This window comes from Numida meleagris, chromosome 4 (genome assembly GCF_002078875.1).
Source record: "Numida meleagris isolate 19003 breed g44 Domestic line chromosome 4, NumMel1.0, whole genome shotgun sequence".
Lineage (NCBI taxonomy): Eukaryota > Metazoa > Chordata > Aves > Galliformes > Numididae > Numida > Numida meleagris.
The window spans coordinates 30,576,725-30,599,209 of NC_034412.1; the positions used below are offsets into that span (position 1 = coordinate 30,576,725).

Here is a 22,485-nt window from a genome sequence, read left to right on the forward strand (position 1 = left end):
TTTTTTTTGGTATGAATTTTTTTGGAATCAAAGTAGCTTATGAATTTACATTATGTTGCTAGCATATACTGGATGTTATCCTTAGCTTCAGAAAAGGCAGTGAGTTGAAGGCCCCATTCAGTTTCTTGCATGGAGTTGTATGGTGTGGAAATACATAGCATAAACTTACATCAAAAGATACTCATTTTCCTCAGTAAGGAATAGTCTTCAGGCTGATAAATTTCTGTTTTGCCTTAGTTTCATTCAGTTTCCTTAGTTTTCCTTTCTTTTAGTTTGTCTTAGTTTCATTGGATACTCCCTGGGGTTGAACTGCCTTCCAATTTTGGTGATATGAGCAAACTTTTGTTTAGTTTCTACATTTTCCCTTTTCTTCTGGTTTCCTCTGTGGACTTCTGTTGGTCCATCATGTACATGTCAGAAATCATCCAAATCTCGGTATTTCTTGATGCATTTAGAACGGTTGCTGCGGGCAGCATGTGTCTCGGTGGTGCAGATCATTGCAGTTATTTTGGCTCTGTACCACGAGCAAATATGCCAAGAGCCAAGTCCTGCAGGAACTCCCTAAAAATAATAATGTTGCTGTACATTCATTATCTGGTAGTGCCAGCAGATGGCAGTCCAGTACTTCGAGTCTATTAGTGGTCCGGTTTTAAAATTATAGTTTAATGCAATTAATATTGCAAGTAAGAGAAATGCTTTTAGCTTGGTTCTTCTGATGATTTTGCTGTCTTTTCTTTACCAAGAGAAGTTTTGCCCTTTGCCTTCTTTTCTGTGTGATACCGCAGTTCAAACTTTATCCCTGAAACGTGGTAATGCGGAATGAGTGTAGGTCTATGGAAGTTGCTGTGTAGTCTGTCCCCATAGCACTGGCAGAACTATATAATTTATATACTTCATATTTTAAGACTCCTTCCATCTGAGTAGTTTTAATCAGCCTACCTGCAGTTCTCCCGGTGGTATCGTAAGGTCAGACATTCCCTTGTCTCAGTGGCTATGTTATGTTGATGTATGAAGGTAGAACAGCTGCCATGCTTGATCACGGAGGCGTGAGGAATGTAATTTGTAATTTAGGTCCCACTCTTGCAAATGCTTACGCACATGCACAACTTTAGGCATGTGAATTGTTTTCTAGCGGTTAGAGCTACTTGGGGATTTAGTTACCTGCAGTCTTACACATGACTGCAGGATTGGGGCATTGCTTGTAAATCAACAAGTAGAACTGGTCTGGGTACTTTAATCACATTGGATGTAGGGAACTTTATTCATGATAATTGGTGTTATTTTATAGAAAAATCTCCTTTCTCTCTCATTGCAGCCAGCATAATTAGAGTTGTCATAAAGAAGATTCTTATCTCTAAGCTTGCTGTTCATTTTATTTTGGCTCTTGTTTATTATTTATGTGTTCCCATAAAAGCTTCTCATGCTACTTCTGTTGGTGCATACATAATATTCACCTTAAGAACATCTTCTAATACAGCAGTATAGACCTTGTCTTGTTAGTGATATGACTTTTCCTGACAAGAGAGAACGTTTGGGAACTCTGGGGATGCTGAAAGCTACGTCTGAGCAGAATAATTATCCAGAATCTCCTGGGCTGTCATCTTCACCAGCTTTTCCCAGGGCAGACTTGTGCAGAACAGTGGAAGGAAATAGAGCCTTGACAAGGGTTTTCAGAAAGAACTTGAAATCCATCAACGCACATGATTGCATTTGGGGGAAAAAAAAATAAAAAATATCCTTAACCTTTTTCTAATAACACTTACCATTCTTTCTGAACATGACTTCACAAAGTTGGTGACAGGCATTTATACACTTTGAGGGTAAATTAATTTACTCAGTTGTGCTACTCCTGAAATGAGGTGGCCAACCTCAGTGACTAGTGCATAGACTTACTTATAATCTGATCCCAAGGCCAAGGTTTTATGGCTTGTATGGCTTTCCCTCTCCCCAAAATGCTTTAATGTTGAACTTTTAGATCGCATTAAGCTACCACCACTGGGTTTGCTTAAAGTGAAAAAAAAGCTGAACATAGACTAAGAGAAAGAGATTGATGGGTTATAATACCTCCGCAGGATGAATCTTAGAGTAGGCTTAATAACACTAGTAAAGTGCTGTTATAAAAAGTCTGGGAGTGGGTGAGAATATGTATAAACGTACTGATCTGTACTGTTCCTTCACTCTTGCTGTGACACCAGTCTTATCTCAAACAGTGCTAGGATCAGCTGCCCCTGAATTAAACAATATCTAACCCTGTAATTAGTGGTGTAGAAACCAGCTGGGCTTCATAGAGTATAAAGTGTTGGCTTAATTTGAATCAGGATTAAGGTGTGGTGTAATACGTTCTCACCGGTAAGTTGCCTTTACTGACTGCTTGTGCGACTGTGAGTACTACTGTAGAATTAGTCATTAATTTGTTCTAGCATATTGGGATTGGGTAGTTTATATAATGCGCAAGTGTAACACAAAGAGTGATTAAAAAAACAAGTAATCACCCATAATGCTAATGGGCTTGTTGCCACAGAAAAGAAATGTCAATTAAAATTCTTATGAATTATTTACACATTTTTGTCACCCCTATAATTTGATTCTAAATTGCGTGTTAGCTTTAGGTCAGAGTTTTATGTGGAGATCTGTAACCCTTCAGAGCTGCACATGCACTCATTAACTACAGGCATATTTGCAAGTACTGGAGCTCTTTCTTTTAGCTGCCAGATTATGAAAAAAAGGATCAGGTTCCCTCCTTGAAGCCCTGCTGTAATGTTGCCTCCTACAGGAATATACACAGTTCTAAAAGCTGTCCCCTCCCAAGGATCCTTTATCAGATACGAAGAAATGACCAGCTGTCAAATTAAGAACTATGAGGTTTGCTTCTTATTTTACAAGGATTGCAGGTGAATAGTATTCACCCTCTAGCAGTAGTGTAATTAACCAGAAAATATAAAATTTTTTAAAAAGTGACATTCTCTCTCTCTCTCTCTCTCGTGTGTGTGTGTGTGTGTGTGTGTGTGTGTGTAGTGCCTTCCTTTACCTTTATGTTTTGTTTGAAACAAACATGAGATGTAATCATTTGAGTAATCTTTTAGGTGAGAGATTTCACAAAGGTCTGAAACTGGTATTTACTTCCTGAAGCATGTTTCTTGCCATATTTATGAATATTGGCCCATAGTGATATAGGAGTGTAAAACATGTAACCATTTCTAATCTGATGGTAGATCAGATGAGAGGCTGGGATATGCTGTACATGTTAGGAACATGCAGAAGGAGCATATAGCTAAAAAATAAAATTTAAAAAAAAAGTGATAACATATAACCGTGGCATTGAAAACCATATAATTTGACTGGCTGATGGCTTTTCTTCTGTTGGCTTTCACTGCTGTGACTTTTTGCATGCTGAAAAAACCATCTATAATTAAAAGATACATAAACAACGCTTTTCTTGTTAGGTATTAATAGAAAATCGTGTGGTTACTGTGAGGACAAGCAGATCACCACTAGATCTGATTCTGTGTCCTGTCTGCAAGAGTTTGTAGTCTTTCCTCTTGTATTGTGCGCCCTTGCAGCCAAGAAGGTCAAAGTTATCTTGGGATAAATTAAAAAGGGTGTGGCCTCCCCCTATACTCTGTTCTGGCAAGATCACATCTGGAATACTGTGTCCAATTCTGAGCTCCCCAGTTCAAAAAAGACAGGGATCTCCTGGAAGGAGATGGAGGGCCACAAAAATGATAAAGGGCCTGGAGCAGCCTATTTATGGGGAAAGGCTGGGAGACCTGAGGCTGTTCAGCCTGGAGAAGACTGAAAAGGGATTTCTCAAGGTTTATAAATATCTAAAGGGCTGGTGTCAAGTGGGGCCAGGCTCTTTTCGGTAATGTCCCGCAGCAGGACAAGGGGCAAAGGGCGCAAGAACTGGAACACAGGAAATTCATATGAACATGAGGAAAAACTTTTTTACTGTGAGGGTGACAGAGCACTGGAACAGGCTGCCCAGAGAGGCTGTGGAGTCTCCTTCTCTGGAGATGTTCAAAACCCTCCTGGACGCTTTCCCGTGCAGCCTGCTCTAGGGAACCTGCTTTAGCAGGGAGGTTGGACTTGATGATCCCCAGAGGACCCTCTGGGGGAGGGACCTTATGATTCTTGATATGATTTTCTCTCTCTGTTGTCAGATCTGTTGATTGTTTCTATGATTACATTTATTTTTTTAGTAGCAGTGATTCAAATTATAACAGATTCAGCTGCAAGTGTAGCATTTACCAATGAGCAGAATTTTGCTTTCCTAGTAACATGGCTGGTCACGTTCCACTGGTTGGATCGGTCAGTTTCATGTCCAGGTGATACTGGAGATCATACAACAGGACTGCGGGCTGTAGGATCAGTTTGACTGTAACGGCTTAGTAAAAGACATGCACTACTGATACTGCTTAGATATTAAATAGAAAGACCTCAGACTGTCTCTTTGTTCCAGATGGACTTAGCATGGTTGGAGGTAAAACAGGACTTTTGTTTGCATGCAAATTGTGTGCATTTGACCTCATCATAACTGAAGGACAAAATGCTGTTCCTTTCTCCAGAATCTAACCAGAGCAGACCTAAGCTTGCAGTAGATCTTTCTTCCCTAGATGTTTCTCTGTTTGGAGCAATACTGGACTTTGTAATTTGTTACTTATTGAAAATAGGTTTTACTGCTCATTTGTTGAGCTTGCAGGATCTGGTCTTGTGTGCTGCCTTTTCCAGTGACAGAGACATGTATAATAGAGGAAAAACATTCAGATATTCATTATATTTTGTGGATACTTTTAGTGTGAAGTGGACTGGTTTGCTGACCATGGAAGTGTGGGCTCTTTTGGTCTTCAGGAATTCAGTTTGCTTCTGTTATTGCTGGTTTTCCTTTTTTCCATTACTGAATTTAATGGAAGAAGTCACGTAGAATATCCACCTGTAACATGGGAGAGGTGAATTCAAATCTTCCCTTTCTGTCAAGCCTGCGGTACTTGAAATCCTGGTTTGAATTGCACAGTGCAGGTAAATATTCTACCTGAGGAGATATTGTGAAATAAAGGGACTTTCTAACTCTCACTACTTTTGTTTTGCTTAGTGATGTTTCTTAGTACTTCCTATCATTTCCTTAGAACAGGTTTTCACCCAGGGACAGAGGACAGTTAAACAGAAGCCAGAAACCAGTCTATTGGCATCTGAATGACGCTACTGGTAAGTAAAATACTAAACAATAATGGTTTCTTATGGTTACTGGCATGTTGCTGAAGATTTGGAGTCTCAGTGGTCTTACCAGTGCTTTGGGAACCCTCAGCAGTAGGTAAGTTAATGGGATAAGCCTGGCAGCTCTAGTATTTTACATCCTGTCTCAGATGTCAAGGTGTTTTATGTTTCCCTGCAGCCCCTCCCTCCGCCCCCTTCTTTTTCTTTTGTCTTTTTCCCTTTAACAGTATGCTTAGGTGTTTCACAGTAGTATGCTGGGATTTTTACTTCTATAAGGTGCCTGAGAACGATGTGGTTAATCTTCCACACTGCTTTCCAAATGTACGCTCTATTTCTGTCTTCAGAAGTACATATTTTGTCTTAGCCTATTTGTATTTCTCCTTGTCTGCTTCACATCCTACTTCTTATTTCATTTTATTAACCAGAGTGATATTCATATTATAAATGTCACTTTCATAATACCTAATCTAAATCAGTATTAGAATGATCTCCTTTAATTTCTATGTGCTTAAGCATTGTTTCTTTTTTTTTTTCTTTAATTCAGAAAGAGTCAATTGGCCAAAAGTTAAAGAATTTCACATAGTCTCTTTAATTCCGTCTTCTGGTTAGTGACTGCTTTTTTTTCTTTTGCTTTTTTTTTTCCTGCCATACAGCAGCAACTAGTGGGTGGTGGGGGAGGGGGGGAAGCCTGCAGAGTGAGCTCTTTTAGAGGAATCCGTGTTTACTGCATGCCTTTTCCTTCTGCATTGAAATGTTAAAATGAAAACCTTTTCAGCAGTTGCCCCTGTCCATTGAAGATAGCGCTCTCTTTTCTTGCTACTTTGTCCAAAGATTCATTATCTTACTTTTTTCCAAATTGAATTGCATAAGCCACTTATCTGCCCATGATTATAGTCTAGCCAAGTTGCTGTGAATTTTATTGCTTTCCTATTGTGCATTTGTTGATTCACCCATTTTGTATCATCAGCACATTTCATCACTTTACTGCATTTTTCTTCTTTCAGGTTTGTAAAGTAAACAAAATCAATACTAACGTTACAGTATTCCCCAAGTCAACTCCTTTCATTCAGAACTGCTTCTTGTCGTTAAGTACCTTCTAGCTCTAGTTTGCGAGCTAGTTTGTTACCCACTCAAGCAGCTCACCTCCTATAGCTTCACGTATAAAGAGAATATGAGACAGTTTGCAAGGTACCTTGCAGTGTTCTTCATTAGCAGTGGAACATAGGTTCCAATCTGGTCTGAAACAGTCTGACCAAAAAGTTGTGTAAACTCTTTAAAAAGTGAACAAATTTAGGGAGGAGGAGGTTACTTACAAACAGCAGAAGAGCTCTGAAACACTCAAATCTGCCGCCTCTTTGCTCATTTCTTTTCTGTGCTGTAAGGCTCTTCTGTAGATCATAATATTACAGGACAGCTTTTTAGCTGGTGAAAATTGGTGAAGCTTGACTGGTCTCAGTGGTGTTACAGTGATTTATGCCTGATTAGCACCTGGATCAGGCTGCTTAAGTGATGAATGACATTAATGCCCTGCCATGATGATATTTACTATCTCTGAATAAGTTTTTTGTGACTTAGATATCAGATATCATGATTACATGCACACATGATCTTCCATCATGATCAGCCTCAATACGTCCCAAACTGAGAGGATGAGTCCCTGACGTTTGTGCTAGAAGGGTAACTGTTGTCTGCTAATAATTAACAGGCTGTCCTAATGTTGGCTGCTGAAACAAACTGGACAACATTAGATTTCTGCTTTTGCTTTCTTTGGGACAGACCTAGGCTATTCTCCAGAATTGTTGCAATCAGTATAAAAATAAACATGTCTTAGAATACAAAGCCATAAATTGTCATTTACTCTGCATCAGTACCAGTTGTAATATGCTTTAGGTGGCGTTTAATGAGAAGATTATGCAGCAACCTACATATGGAATGATATTCATCAGTCAGTGTACCTGTGAGGAAAGAGCTTGTGAAAAGAGGAGGCAATGAAAGTATTCTAGGGGATTTCACTTTGAACAAGGCCTGGACAGTGACATGACAGTTACCTTCGAAGTGGACACTAGGTTTCATTGTAATAGTCATTTCACCAAAGAAGTAGTGAGGGACAGTCTACCCTTAGAAATATGAAGACTCAGTAAGTACGAGAAAGGGGATGGAAGCATCAAGATGTGAAGTAAATTGATTATAGTTATACTGCAAGTAAGTACCTTCAAAGGAGTTTTATTTATATCCCTTGAAAAATAATACATTGTAAGTGAGCCTTCAAAAAAAGCTGAGAGATTCACATCTTCATGAGGCCCATCCTATTATCTCCAGTGGCATGTACAAATCAAAGAGAATTTCTTCAGTGCCCTTTGACTCTACAATAAATTCCAGACACAAAAGAGATGCTATCCTTTCATTTCTATGATATGGATATTATCTTTCCTTCCTATTTCAAGTTCATGTACTTGTGCCTGACGTTAACAGTACTGTTTGTTGGCAATAGTGCCTACAAAAACTTCTTAAAATATAGTGGGCGAAGGGCTGATCTGCATGCTGCAAGTATTATGAGCTGTATTTATTTGCCTTTAAAGAAAAGAAAAGTCTATGCTTCTACTTCACCAGAAGCACTACTGTATCTACAACTGTCTGGTTTTTGACAGTTATCCAATTCAGTTTTAATGCTTAAGTGTTGCAAGGTGAGCTCTCCTGCTTTGTCATTATTTCAGCACTGTTTTCAAGGTCTCTTGGCAAGGTAAGAAGCAGGGTAACAACAAAGTACGTGGTCTAGCCATGTTTAAATCTTTGTCCTTTCACAATAACTATTGTTATGTCTACTGTTCTCTTCCCTGAATTGCACAGCTTAATTGTGTTTGTCAGCAAAAACGACAAATTGGGTTTTAAAGGTGCATTGGGGCTTTCCCTCCTGACAAATCTGTTGGTTGTAATGGATGGAAGAATTGCCTTCTGCATTTTACAAGGCGTTTGGACTGGGGAATCTATCTAGTCAGTCACCCACTTCATTCTTCTGTATTCGGTGTTTCCTAATACTCCATTAAAGTGGCCACTCTGTGCCCTCATAAGACCATCACTCAAAATTACTATGTTCTTCCATCCAGGAACTTGTAATTGTTGCCTCTAATAGGAATGAGAAGACAGCCAGTCACCACAGTGAGACCAGTTCTTGGCTTAGTGAACCTTACGGTTTGTGTAATAGGTTCTGTGGGCTTGATTCTTCATTGCTTTCAACTTGAGTAGCCACCCATGCCCAAAAAAATGAGTGTCCAGAATGGTCTAATTTAGTATCCAGTTAGGGCAAATGCCAAAGAATGCAGGGCAGTATGGAATTAAAAGCCTCTGATTTCAGTATTATTTCAAATTAAGAATGTTTTTTTCTAGGTTTGATTTCTGGTTTTGAGGTCCCATTCTTAGTCAGGATAGAACATAAATAATTCAGACACTGCCTTTTATAATTTTATAATGCAACATGTTTTACATATTCTTAGTTACAATATAATCACTGTCATTTTTTTCTGTGCAGTATTATTTCACTACTACTGCCACAGTGGGCAAATACCTCGCACTATCATGGAGTACCACACTAGCTAGCTAAGAAGGTAGTCATAAAATACTATCCTTTTAGACCTCAAGATACTCAAGCTCAACAGGATTACACTAAGGAAGCAAATGCATATTGTGCTGCAATAAGACAATCAATATGGAAAACACCCAGAGAACATTTAGTAGTTGCTGCTAGATTATTACTAACCAACAATTCTTAAGCCTCAAATGGGTTTTGATTTTGAAATTTTCAGTGAGTCAATAGACAGGGAACCTGTGGACTACTGTCAGCTGTTGCAAGTCCCACAATACATGTTAATTAGCAAGCAAATAATGGTGGTGGAGACCAAGAGGACCACAATTCACAGTGAGTTTTTTTTGTGAGACAGCAGTAATGAACTCTCTCATTTGAGGTGCATTAATGACACAGTTTCACTGTGTGCTGACTGTACCCTGAGCTACAAATTAATTTATTTGGTTCCAAATGCAGTTAGCCATATACCCGTGTGACAGCTGTCTTGAGAATGTAACCGGGTTAGGTGCTGGTGGCGAGAAATGCTGCTCTGGTTTTCATAGCAGCTGACCCAACACATCTGTTAAATGGAGCTCAGTTGAGCTTTGGACAGAAGCAGACTAAATGAAATGGGTCAGATTAAAGTAGGCTGCTAACGCATTTCATGGGTGCCTCCTGTTCCCTGTCTGACTTAGTTTCTGTGGGGCTGCTGCATATCAAACACTCAGAGAAGACAATTTTATATATTTGAAAGAAAAAAATCATAGTCTGAAATAGCACATGGGTTGTTTATAACTGACAAGCAATATCATAAAGGCAGCTGCTGGGAGCAGAGTATATCTGTCAAAATGTAAATTGTTTGTGACTGAAGCTCCCTCTGCAAAGATACAGCACCTACCTCTTCAAAGACCTTCTGAGAAACAAAACTGTACACATATCATACCTCATCGTAGAAAAGCCTATGAGTGGACCTTTAAAGCTCTCTCCCAGGGTTTCTTTAGAATTCATGGTAAATTGTATTCCAGGATATATTATTTTTTAGTGCAAATTGCAACAAAGTTGGTTTAAAACATGTACAGATGCAGTGAACCTGAACTAAGCCTCTACCTTCCTCCTAAACAGCATCAGAATGGAAATATTTTGACTAACAACCTGATCCTCCCTTCACAGAACTAAAACAGTTTCTCTCTAGATGGCAGTGAAGTTCTTTCAATGACAGAGCTGCTTCCTTCCCCCACCCTCTTTCCATTTCTTCTGGAGACTCATTTCCAGCCATACTACGCTATGATTTAACAAGGCTTTGATGCTGTAAGATGTTGGCAGGCACAAATCAGACTTTTTTTTTTTTCTAAAAGGATAATATACTGCTTTTTCAAAGTCAATTAACACTTAGGGCAAATGAAATGGGGAGAGCTAAAGGTCAATTTCTAAAGGATGGCCGCAAAAACCTTTCTGGTTTATATAGCGTTCATCCAGGGATGCAGATCACTGGGAAAAGAAAGGAAATAGTAATTAGCTCATTTCATTTCTTGATGGTTACCAATAAGATGCTTTAATACAGTTTATCTGTTTTATTTTCAGTCAAGTGTGACTGGTGCTAATAGTCATTTTGGCCAGCCTCAGACTGTGCTCTTTCAAGACATAGTGCAGTCATTGCAGTCACTGGAAAACTGTTGCAGCTATTTATGCACCAGGCAGATATTTGCATAAAAGTTTCAGGTCAGGAATGCTCATAATGAGCTTTATATAAAAGAAATGTTGTAGCTGGGCTGTCCAGCCATTAAACAAACAAGGAGATGAGAGAGACGAAGAACAAGTTTCATTCTTACTGTCATTCATCATCTGGGTTAAAACAAGAAGTTAAGCTGATGCTTGGCCTTTGGAGAAATGTGGTGTTGATTCACTAGCTTACCTACTGCTGACTTTTTATGTCATGACTGTGGTGCTGTTGTGCAGGTGACCTGGTACCGTTATAAAGATTTAATCAGACGCGACTCCAGTGCCATCATGGCCTTCGTGTTCCTCATGTCAGTCATTGACATCAGTGAGGGAATGCACCGAAGTACAAATGATATCAGAATACTTTTGAGATGTGTGCCTTGTTTGGAAAAGGCAGATTCATGTCAGGAGAGCATAAAGCTTGAAGGTAGCTTTAATAAAACTAAAAGAAAGCCAAAATTCAAGGACCATCCATAGCAAAATGGGATAGCAGATTACTGTCTTGTAAGTTTAATGGTGACTATACATGAAAATGGCCAGACTTGAATCTGTGCTTTCCACTTGCCTTTTGTAAGTCAAACAGCTTTCCAGGCAAGACTCACACTTAAGATTGCAGTCACAGTTCATTTCTATCTTTTTTTAAAAATAACTCTGCTGAGTTTAATAACCTTTTCCTTTTTGAATAAGGAGTTTCTGTTTGCAGTCACATGAAAAGAAAAAAAGGCCAGTGCTACAGGCAGCAGGAGATTATTTCATGCCTACCTACTCAAAGAGGGTTTTACAAGAGCACAAGGGCCAGGGAAAGCACATAATGAGCAAACTCTTGTGAGGTAAATTATTATTTGGGATTTTGAATGGGTCCTTAATGTGTGGGGGAAACTGTACCGCCAACTAGCTGTGTGTGGCACTTGACTTTCAGATAAGTAGTGACTTATCAGATAGCTGTCATCCCTTGCCTCATTTCACTGTCTCTGACAGCAGGGAAAAGTAGAAAAAAAAGTGCTGGGCATAGAAGTCATGCTCTGTTATTTGCTGCTGTGTCAGAGAGACAAAGATTTTTCTAGCCATAGATGTGTGTGTAGTGCACTAATTGCCTGCCCCCACCTACGCACAGCCAGCAATCTGTCCTTTTGGCTTGAAAAGCACAGCAGTTAGGCTCAGGAGCAGTATACACCCAGGCACTGTGCTTAATTTGTTTCCTTGAGTTACAAAGGGAGTGAGGATCAAATGTGGAGTTCCTGTTCCCCAGCTACAGAGTATATCCTGCTTTAAGGATATAGGTAGACTTTTGTCATAGCAGCAACCATATTGTGGTGACACTCAATCTAACTAGAGAGCTCAGAGGCTGTGGGTATATTTGCATTGCACAATTTGCTCAAAAATGAGCCACTTCTCTTAAAAACATGGTAGATGTGTCAGTGTAGTGTTTTCCGCAGACTGATTCTTGCTGAAGGGTCTCTCTGCTACTCATGCAGGGACTTGTAGCATGTACAGCTACTTTGGTAGTGTGTCTGTGGTAGCAAAGCTCTCGCCCAGGATTTTGGGCAGGTTTTATAGCACGTGCAGAGCTATGTAATGTGTGGAGTTGTGCTCTGCTTATCTTTGACTCTGATATTCATGTTTCTCTGCCTATATCCACTTATTTTCCCAGAGATTTTGTTGAATTACAAAGCAAGTGTTCAGAATATTTGGAGTTGTGAATGTCCAGAAAAACTGAGCGTGTCCACTGAACATGTCCCTGTCAGTTGTACTGTATGTACAGCTGATCTCATTGTGCTATGTAGCTCAGTGCAAGGGTCAGTCTCTGTTTGCATGTGGCAAAAAATATCCATGCATGTCTTCTATATGATAAACACCAGCTCTACTGAGGCTATTTCATGCTTGTCGCTGTAATGACACTAAAAGAATTTTGGGGATCACTCCTTAGAATGTGAGTCATTTCGCTATGGTATCTTCTCTGTTGGTCACATATTGGAGAGCAAGATGTTCCAGCAGATTATGTCTGTAGTTACATGTGCAGGGAGAAACATTCTCACACGATCAGCATAGTAGATTTTCTCCCCTCCCTGACTTTTTTGGACTTTTATTTTGTTCTCCTTTGAATGAGATAAGATCTTTGCTATTCTACTTAAAAAAAAAAAAAAAAAATTCAGGTGCAACGTTTTTCTTCATGGCATTGAATTGGTAAGCTAGTGAGAACAGCTGCTCTGTATTTCAGCAAAATAAGGAAATGCAGAAATGAGCAACAGTAGAAAAAAAAATGGAGTGATCAAAAACAGTCCCTAAAGCTTTGTTTGTGTGTACTGTCTTTGCATCTGAGCCAGCATCCATAGAAATCAATGATACCTTCTTTTCTTTGTTGTTGATAGAAACAGCTTCAAGCAGAATTGGCAAAGTATGTTAGACTAGTTTCCCAGTGTGTTATGTTTTAGGGAACCCACTCACTCGCCACTTTGTATACTGTGCACTCCACTGTTTTACATAGAGTAAGCAAGTGAGAAAAGTAAAATATATATTGAAAGATTTTAAACTGTTAGTTTTTAATGTATTAGTTCACCAAATACTTTAAAAATATATTTTCAATACATTTTTGTCTATATGTTACAAAAAATGTAGATTAATTGTAGTTCTTCTCTGCAACAGTAAGGTTCTTTAAAAACATGAAATCTTTTTTCATGAGATGATGTCATGGTTCATTTTAAGCAACCTAATCTTTCTGAATATGAAACAGGACAGCAATTTGAGACTCCTCATGGTCCTACTTGTGAGCTGTTCAGATCAGTCAGAAGCTTTCAAAAAGCATGCATTTTGTTCTGAAACCCAAATGATCAGGTAGCTGGAGAGAAGTGATTTATGAGAAAAGATTAAAGCCTCCCAATAATGGGTCAGTAATGCATTTGTACTCTTCACTGCTTTGATCGCTGTTGATAGTACTGTCAGAGCTACAAACATATGTTTGCTGTATATTCCTAGTATTCCAGCATTTCCAGTGGATTGTAAGGAGAGTAACAAAAGTGAATTTAAAACAAGTGAATTGACATTTAATGGGTCTTGATAGAGAGGTTTTAGTGAGGCAAGGCTTACTAATTCATCTGTTCTTCTGGATGGAAGATATTATTATTTTCATTCATGCTATAAAATAAATTTTATTTCTTGACTTCCTTGGAATCTGTTAACTTATGCTTTTCACCTAGTAAAAATAGTGTTTGACATTGGAAATAATTTTCTGAATCTTTTGTTAGGCATTGGGCTAATGTGACAAGGTCAATAGGAATTGAAAAATGGAGAGAATTAGTATCTCTTTCACTCATCATTTGTATAGGTAAAAGAATAGCTCAATAGGCTTTTGAAGTTGCTTCTGGAATGAAAAAAAAACAAACCTGTGGCAATGAGATAATGTCTTGATATCATTTCTCTGTCATCTTGGAGCTAGAAGAAAGTCTTAGGGTGTTGCAAGCCACATGAAAACACAATATATTATGGGCTGAACACGGTTTGCCAGGACTCAGAATATTCATTTGCTTTCCCAGTGTCTATTTCTTTTTCACACCCTGTAGTTGTAAGTGTACCTATAGGATGCTGATGTAACAGATCTTTGAGGGAGGAGGCAGAGAACATGGAAAGCCAAAGATGTCAGGAGTGTTTGTAAAGCATCAGTGTTAGAAAGATTTTGGCAATCTTCATTCCTTGGACAGATCTACACGAAAGCAGGAAACTTTCAACATTTCTTCTTCTCAAGCTCTTTTGCAGTCTAACCTGAAGAGGAGACAATGAAAGAGATCTTCACCAATGAGGAATTTAACTGAAATATTTTGTCAACGTCATTTGATGCAACAACCAACAAATTGTGATTGTCTGTACAGCATTTGAATGCTAAAGGGGTAATAATTATCCTTATAAACTATGAAATAATTTTTGAATAAATGTAAGCTTCTTTGGCTCAAGCTATCTCCAGGAATGTTTTCTCACCTATGTGGAAACAAAGTCTTGATATATATGTATTTGTCCCATAACCAAGAAATCTTAAAATACTGTTGGAATTTGGAGCAGTTATATAATTGATCACAAAATTGGGTTTGCTATGAGTCAACATTTTAACATAGTGCTAATTTCATGCTCTTCAAAAGTGAAATAAAACCCCAGCTCGTTCTGTTTCCCAGTGTCAGACTCAGAGCAGTATTTGCTGTTCATTTTGCTCCTGGAAAGAAGACACTTAAAGCCTTGGTCTCTCACTCCTTCCTGAGAGAGGGAATAATACTACATTTTAACTTTTTCTTATTTTCAGCAAGGCTTCAATTCAAGTGCTAATTAAGCAGCACATATTGACTGATGTTGAATTTCTCTTATGCATTTCCTGTGGTATGTATATTACATCCCATATGAAATGAATTTTAAGTGAGGGTAATAATCATATCTTCCTTGTCAAGAAGAGACGTAGATTTTCTGAGGGTGTGATATTATGTCCTTGCAGTGATGAAGAGGTGATCAATGGCCTTCTTTCTTGACACACTTGAGAAAAATCTGTGAGATACCAATTTGTGTTACTCTTGAGTGTTTCATGTTTCACCATGTGATTATAAACCTGTTGTGTTTTTTTTTTTTTGAGGGAGGAATTTGTTTCTTATTATTTGTATACCACAGGGATGATGTGCAAGGGAATATAGAGCATGTCAGAATGCTTTCAGATTCATCATTTCAATAATGCCTTCTGCTACAATGGTTTAATTAGGGGAGTATTCTTTTAGTAAGGGTTTTTGTATATCTTTAATGAAATTGAGGAGCATGAAATGTGGTTTCTCTTGTTTTAAATGAAGCCACTTTTAGAGAAATAAAATGAGAAATGAAGAAATTGTTGAAGTCATAGTGCATGAAATTAAGAGAACTCTGACTATATTGGCAACAATTTTTCTTTAGTATTTTGATGGCCATAGAGCTAAATAGTTGCAGGCTAATTGCTAAGAGATTTTCTTGTTTTGGCTCATAGGCCTTAGACAGTTATATTGGCTTTAGGTTCATTTGAGCAGTTCATGATCCTCATCCTGCACTTGTCTTGAGGCTGGTGGAGCCTTGTGCTCTGGTAGAGCTTCACTGGCTTTACAGAGTCTTCACAGAAGATATGCAGCCTTCTGTGTATGGAAAATGCATCTGCAGGCAGATGCATTAAAATCATTTAGGGTTTGCATGAACCTATGTCTTTTCTTGGATACAAAGAGCTGCGGAATCAGAGCTATTAGTGGGATTTTGAAAGTTCAATGTGGCTGCAAGTTTCTAGTCATCTATGGAAAAATCTGATCTCATGCACTGTGACTGTAGTGAGTTAAGACGGGCTAAGGGCCAAAATCAGCCAGTCACTCAGCCCGCCTCCTCAGTAGAATGAAAAGAAAGAAGGGTGAGAAAGCTGTGGGTTGAGATAAAGACAGAGACTTTGCTCAACAATGAAGGTTATGGGCAAAACATTCTCAACTTGAAGAAAACGAATATACTGCCAATTAAAATAGATTATGGTAGCAAAATACAAACACTAAAACAATGACTTTACTCTCTGAGTTGAGATAAAGACAGAGACTTTGCTCAACAATGAAGGTTATGGGCAAAACATTCTCAACTTGAAGAAAACGAATATACTGCCAATTAAAATAGATTATGGTAGCAAAATACAAACACTAAAACAATGACTTTACTCTCTCTCCCTCCCCCCCTCCAACTCAACTTCATTTCTTTACTCCCGATCCCTCTATGCAGCATTTAGCAGCTCAGGTGAATGAGAGGATACAATTAGTACACAGTGGTTTCTCTTCAGCTTCTTCCCTCGCACACCTCTCCCCTGCTCCATCATGGTCCTCTCCACAGGCTGCAGGGCAATCTCTACTTTGCTCTTGGAACACCACCTCCCCCTCCTTGCTCACTGATCTTACAGTTTCCACTGCAGTTTCTCACTCTTTACTCCCCGCTTCCTCAGCCTTCTTTTTGCCCTTTCTTAAACACTTTTTCTGAAGGGTGCCACCAGCTTGGCTGATTCAGCTCAGCTGTGTCCTGCAGTGGGTCTGTTGGAGCTAGCTGTGCCCAGCACAGATCAGCCCCTCATCTCTTCTCGCATAGGCCACTTCTGCAGCCACTCATTGCCTCCTCCTAGAAATATCACTACCATACAGTACAGTACAGGGAAGTGTGTGGTTCATTCTGGCCTTCAAAGAAAAAGAAGACTGTAGGATGACACATAGCTGTGATGTAAACATGCTGATGATGGTACTTGAGCAATGGTTTTAGGGATGCTCTACTTTCAGAGAAAAATCATTAGATCATTAACATAGTTAGAACTGCATATTAGCCCCTGTCTCCAAATTGTTCCTTAAACAAGAATCAATCTCTTAATAATTACTGCAGGTCTGTTGGGGTCAAATTTTCAATTAATTTTCTTTAGAGAAGTCCCTTTTGAGCAAGTAACATGAATGTAAGGAATGTAAAGAACATGACTGTAATTTTGAGTCATAAATCTATCCATGGACTTAAAAATATTAGATCCACCTGTGTTTGCCCAGCTGAGCTATTGTCTTTTCCTGTAGTCCCTGATCTGCTCTGTAACCTGGAAATGTCCCGTGGGAATGACGTTCTGGAAATGGGCCTATGCTCTTTGTAAGCGTTCCCCCTTGAAGAAATTCCGCTTGTTCTGAGGCAAGTTGATATTTCTGTTTAAAAGTAAGATCCATTTTCAATGATAAAGGATTCCTTTATTTATGTTCCAGAGTTGACCAATAATGTTTTCTGTGGCACATTTTTTTTCCTGAAAAATATACTTTCATCTAAATAAAAATGTTTCACAGAAATGTACCATTTTGAATAATAATAATAATGAAAAGTTCTAACAGCAAACACTCAAAAATACATTTATTTAGATGTTAGATAATAGAAATCAATGCAGCATGTGTGAGAAAATGCTTAATACCACCTGGGTAGGAGCACGCAGGACTGTCTGTAGTCAGCCGGTGTGCTGCAGACAGCATTGCACTTTCTCTACTTCCTATCTGGTCTCTTTTCTGCCGGTCAGTCATGATACACCCCACAAGGCACAGAATGCCTTCAATATTGTCTACCTGACTTTTCCAGAGTTTCTGGAATTGCTGTATGATATTGTATTTCATCTGGAGTCAGTATAAGAAAGCTTGTCATCTCTAAATGGTCTATATTGTTTTAGGGGGGGAAATGAAAAAAGAAAAACATTTCTTGATGAGGTTGAAGTGGGAATCTGTGAGTTACATTAGTAATTTAGAAGAGTAGAGTATTATTTGGGCATGTGTGCCTGTGAGCAGAGACTTAATGGCAAATCACTAACGCCTGTCTTGGAAATTAATGATCAGTTCATGTAACTGAGAAATGATGGGGAATCAGGAGTACTGTTGCATGAGAATGGAAATAATTGTTTGCGGTTTTCATAAGAAGATTGCCAGTTTGCAGGATTTGAACTGCATGCAAACTGTTTTTTTTCCGTCTCTAATTGAAGACGTGTTGTCTGTAGGGAAGGCTGACTTGACATTGACAAACTTGAATGGAATGCAAAGCCATGAAAATGGGCTCATGTTGGCCTTGAAAGTGATTAACTGACTCATACTGTGATATTCCTATTATTCCTAGAAATTCCGCAAGTTGCTAAATTTACTTTTGCCTGTACAGATGTTAGTTACACAGTGGCAGTGGTGAGAGGTGTTGAAGCAGAAGTGCAGAAAGATTTTGATTTCTAAAAGAAAAATCTTATATTTTAGAGACTAAAGCAAATACGAAGGGTAATTTTTAAGTGATGGTGTTTGTGACTTCTTAAATTAAAATTCATTCTAGAGCAAACACAAATGTTCCATAGATAGTGTCACTTAAATCTTGATACTTATTAGACTAGGAGGACTGTATGCATCTAGGAGAGTTTCATCCTGTATGGATGTAATTGAGGAATCTTTTGTGTGACTTCTTATTGTGAGGCAAAATTTACTCGCATTTTGTCTTTAGCTGACTGCGAAAAGGTACTCTGTTTTATTGCAACTGTGCTTTGGTACGTATGTTGCTGCTAAGTGAACATTAATGTACTTGCCATAGATACTTAATAAAAATAATGTAAAATTATGTAGTGATGCTAACTTTATTCAAAATGATGCTAAAGGCACAACTAGAGTACAGTAACTATCAATTTTTTGCACTTTTTTTTTTTTACTGCAGAGATGCTGCATACAGAGCAATAGAGCAAGCACGTCAGAAGCCATTAATACTCTCTCCTAGAGAACTGACTCAGTTCTCTTCTATTTGTTTGAGAAAGGTAGGAAATCAGTTGGGAATTATGACCTCACCTATATTTTCAAGTGGCATTTTTTGAGAAGTGAATGAGAAGTTGTTAGAGACCATAAAACAATACAGATTTTTAGGGGCTTCTAGAGAACATTGTGTAATGAAGATGTGTTTCCTCACCATAATCTTGAGATGTACGTTGCTTCTTTAATCATCTTGTCTCTCCCTCTTTTAAAAAGGGATTGAAATGGATGTATGTATAGCAGATTCATAAGGAATAACACCTGACTATTTTCTTGTCACATGCGTTTCGGTCTGATTGTACTTGTGAATGAATGAACCTCATTCATGCCTTCTCTTAAATAAATTTGCAAGTATGAATTGTGTCAGGATTAAGGCGGGAGTGGACTTATTCTCTGGATGACTGTTAAAGTGCCTGGTACACCACCAAGGACTTCAGTGACTAAGCTGTCAATGGATATTATTAAATCCTGGAGACTAAAAAGCCTCAGAGAACATGGTTACAGTTTTCTAAGATTAGATTTTTCTCTTCTTTACCTGAACTGGCTTGCAGCATACTCTCTTTGTAATCCTCCAATTTCTTAGTTTGCTCAAAGTAAGATTATCTGAAGTGTGAGTAGCCCTAAGGTTAAGAATACCTTATTATTATTGTAGCCTGAACTTGACCCTTGATGCCCGCACAAAACACTGTGGTTTTTTTTTTTTTGGTCTGCTTTAGAAAGAAAAAGAAGTGAAAATTTCTAGGGCAGAGAACCTTACTTTGTCGGTCTTGTGAACACATTTATTGTGTTCATTAAGCCTAAGTAAAAAGAGAAGTCATTGCAATAATATTGTGTATTTCAGAAGATGATTTAAAATGTTCAATACCCTTGCAAAGTATATGTCTGACATATTACATGAATTATGTATGTATATGTAAAATATCTATGTACAAAAATATATGTCTGATATGACATAAATTCATATTACAATATCTTAGTGGAAGTAGAGATGCTCCTTTGAATTGAAAGGTTGCTAGGAGAGACAGCTGAAGACTGCACAAAGAACTTTATTTTATAAAGTAAGAATGCAGCAGCAAACGGTATTCCAGCCTCTCACAGCGGACCCATACATGTAATGGGGCCACCTACTATAAAATAAAAAACTGATTTTCTGTGACTATATACATTTCACAAGGCAAACTTAAGTTTTTTTTTTTTTTTTGTATTAATCTAAATGATGTTTATTTAGATGGGGAATAATTTAATGTAATAGATAATTGTCCTTCTTTTCCTTTCCTGTTCTTTCCTTTTCCTCAAGTAATATTAATCATTTCAGAAAATGGCAGTGGTATTTTCAAAGAAAAAATAACTTAATAAATGAAGAAAGCATTCTTTGGAGCTACAGTTCTGTTGCACACACAATCTGAACTTGTCAGTGTTTGCAAGAAGGAATGACAGACTGACTTTTAAAGAACAAGAACCATGTGTTAACTCTTCATTTTTCCTACCCACAGATAAAGCTTTGAATTTGAGTTCCCATATACCTGTGTGCAGCATGGGTGGATATTTAGAGCCCTTCTCATTTGCCTTCATCTGCTCTGGTGGTTTCAGGTAAATCTTTACTGGATTTAGTAGCAGCAGAAGCCTCTCAGAATGGTTAGTAAGTCTGGCTACTTTGCACATTTAGTATTTTATTTTACATTTGAACAGCAATGTTTACAAAATTTTTTTTTTTTTTTTAAATATATATGTGTATATATCTGAAAACTCTCCAAATCAAGTAAATCTGTTTATTGTAAGTAAGATTTCATAAAATAATTCCTACTGGATTCCTCCATGCGTCAGAATGATAGGTCTTTATATTAATACTAATGTTCAGTTGACATGGCTTTTGTGCAGCTATGGATTTACTATGTGGTATATTCATCACATACAAGAGATTTCTATCAAGTAGATAATAATTGTGACAGCTTTCTAGACTCCAAGGTTCTGATTTTATTGAGGGCCCTGCTTTCTGTAAAATCATTACTTTCTCCAAACTATCATGTTAACGTGACCCTTTCCAAGAAAGGAGAGCTCAAGAAGTCCCTGTAATACCTTTGGATGAAGTAGATTCTGAAAACAAAATAGGACAAAATCATTATGAGGAGAAGAGAAAGAACAAAGCCCATCCGTCACCAGATAAGATTTGCTTCGCTTACATCTGAGAGAAAACTTCAGCTTTCTGGAGGTAAGAATTAATCATATGCTACTTCTTTCCCATTCCAATTGAAACAGTAGAACAGCCCTTTCATTTCTGACTGTGGCAGACTTTCAGTTAGGTATACACTTCTTTAGCTTCTTTGAAAAATAGCTTATTTAACTAAGAGGTTTCTCTGGATATTATTTTTCAAAAGTGACAGTAGGTTCTTAGAAGCTTTTTGCTAATAGTTGTTTGGGACTTGTTGATGTTAAAAGAAAATGAAGCTGAAAGTATTGGGTAGTCACTTTTTCATCATTCTTAGGCCCTTTGGAGTAGCGTAAGTTACTTTGTATAGGAGGATCTTGATATGTATACCATGTTAGTCATTAGCTGATGCATAATACAGCCAGTTATAAAGCTAGTCTATATCATCTTACCTTAGTTTATAGATTCAGCAAATGAGATTTATTGCATCTGTCAGATACATGGTGAACCTTTAAGTGAAAGTAAATTTCAAATTCAGAAAAAAAAGATCAGGCTAGTAATTAGAACTCAACTTACCTTGCATTGACAGTTGAGTCATTTATTAAGTCAATGTACCAAAGTAACACAGCAACATCACACTTGACTGAAATCTTGGCCAAGTCTGACAGATGTTTTCAACTCATTGTCAATCTCAAGTATGTTTTAATGAGTTTCAAGTGGCTGAAGCTCCCCTTTGCAGATTCCACTGTTACTGAGACCGTGAAAGGAGTCTTTAGGGCAATGACAGCACGGAAAATTCTGTTGAGTAAATGGTGTATCAGAAGAAATCCTGACTAGCAACACAAGTGCAGTTCCTCAGAATGATCTTTACATTTTGATTCTGATGATCTGGTGCAAAATCATCTGAGTTTAGGTGAATACTCCAAGAAAAGGTGAAATTTTGGATGGGAGCATTCTTTAAAGATTGCTTATAATTCATATTTCCAAGTAACAGCTGATTACTGCTATTTCTGCTTACACTTGTAGGTCTGGATGGGAGCCAGAAGAACAAAAGCACATCAGAATAAAACCCACAACAAATATTTAATTGAATATTTTATACTGGGATGAGCAGAAAGGATGGTGACTGTTCAACTGCAAAACTTCAATTGGATCAAGTGTAAAGATGCTGATTGAAGCACTGACTGAAAGCTTTGCCTGTTCTGATGACTCTATATAAAACCTCTGAATAAAAACCATATATTTCACATTGTTTTTGCTGATATTAAAATAATCCAAAGCAGTTATTCAGACTCAATATGTGTAGACTGGTAATATATAGAAATTCAAAAGGAAATTGTGCATATATAAAGGCTTGAAATTAGGTTATTGGTCCCAAAATGTAGCAAAGTGTACTAAAATTTATCAAGTGATTTATTTCAGATCCTTAAGTAACTAGGATTTTTAAGTACAGAAAAATCTAATTTATGATATTATGATATTTATTATTCTACACAGGTGATTTAACATACACATTCTGTTGAAATACCCATGAAAATAAGAGCTTCTTTCTAATGAAA

At 37.8% G+C, this 22,485-nt stretch overlaps 1 long non-coding RNA gene across 4 annotated transcripts in view; it reads left to right on the forward strand.

Moving 5' to 3' along the window:
* LOC110398640 overlaps positions 1 to 22,173 on the forward strand; it is a 29,642-nt gene extending 7,469 nt beyond the window's left edge. For 2 of the 4 annotated variants that reach the window (XR_002438510.1, XR_002438512.1), the window contains exons 4-8: positions 5,124 to 5,202; positions 18,692 to 18,788; positions 20,274 to 20,370; positions 20,827 to 20,989; positions 21,953 to 22,173. This is a non-coding gene — a long non-coding RNA (uncharacterized LOC110398640). The remainder of the gene's footprint in view (positions 1 to 5,123; positions 5,203 to 18,691; positions 18,789 to 20,273; positions 20,371 to 20,826; positions 20,990 to 21,952) is intronic. The other 2 variants (XR_002438511.1, XR_002438513.1) reach the window with 2 other exon arrangements.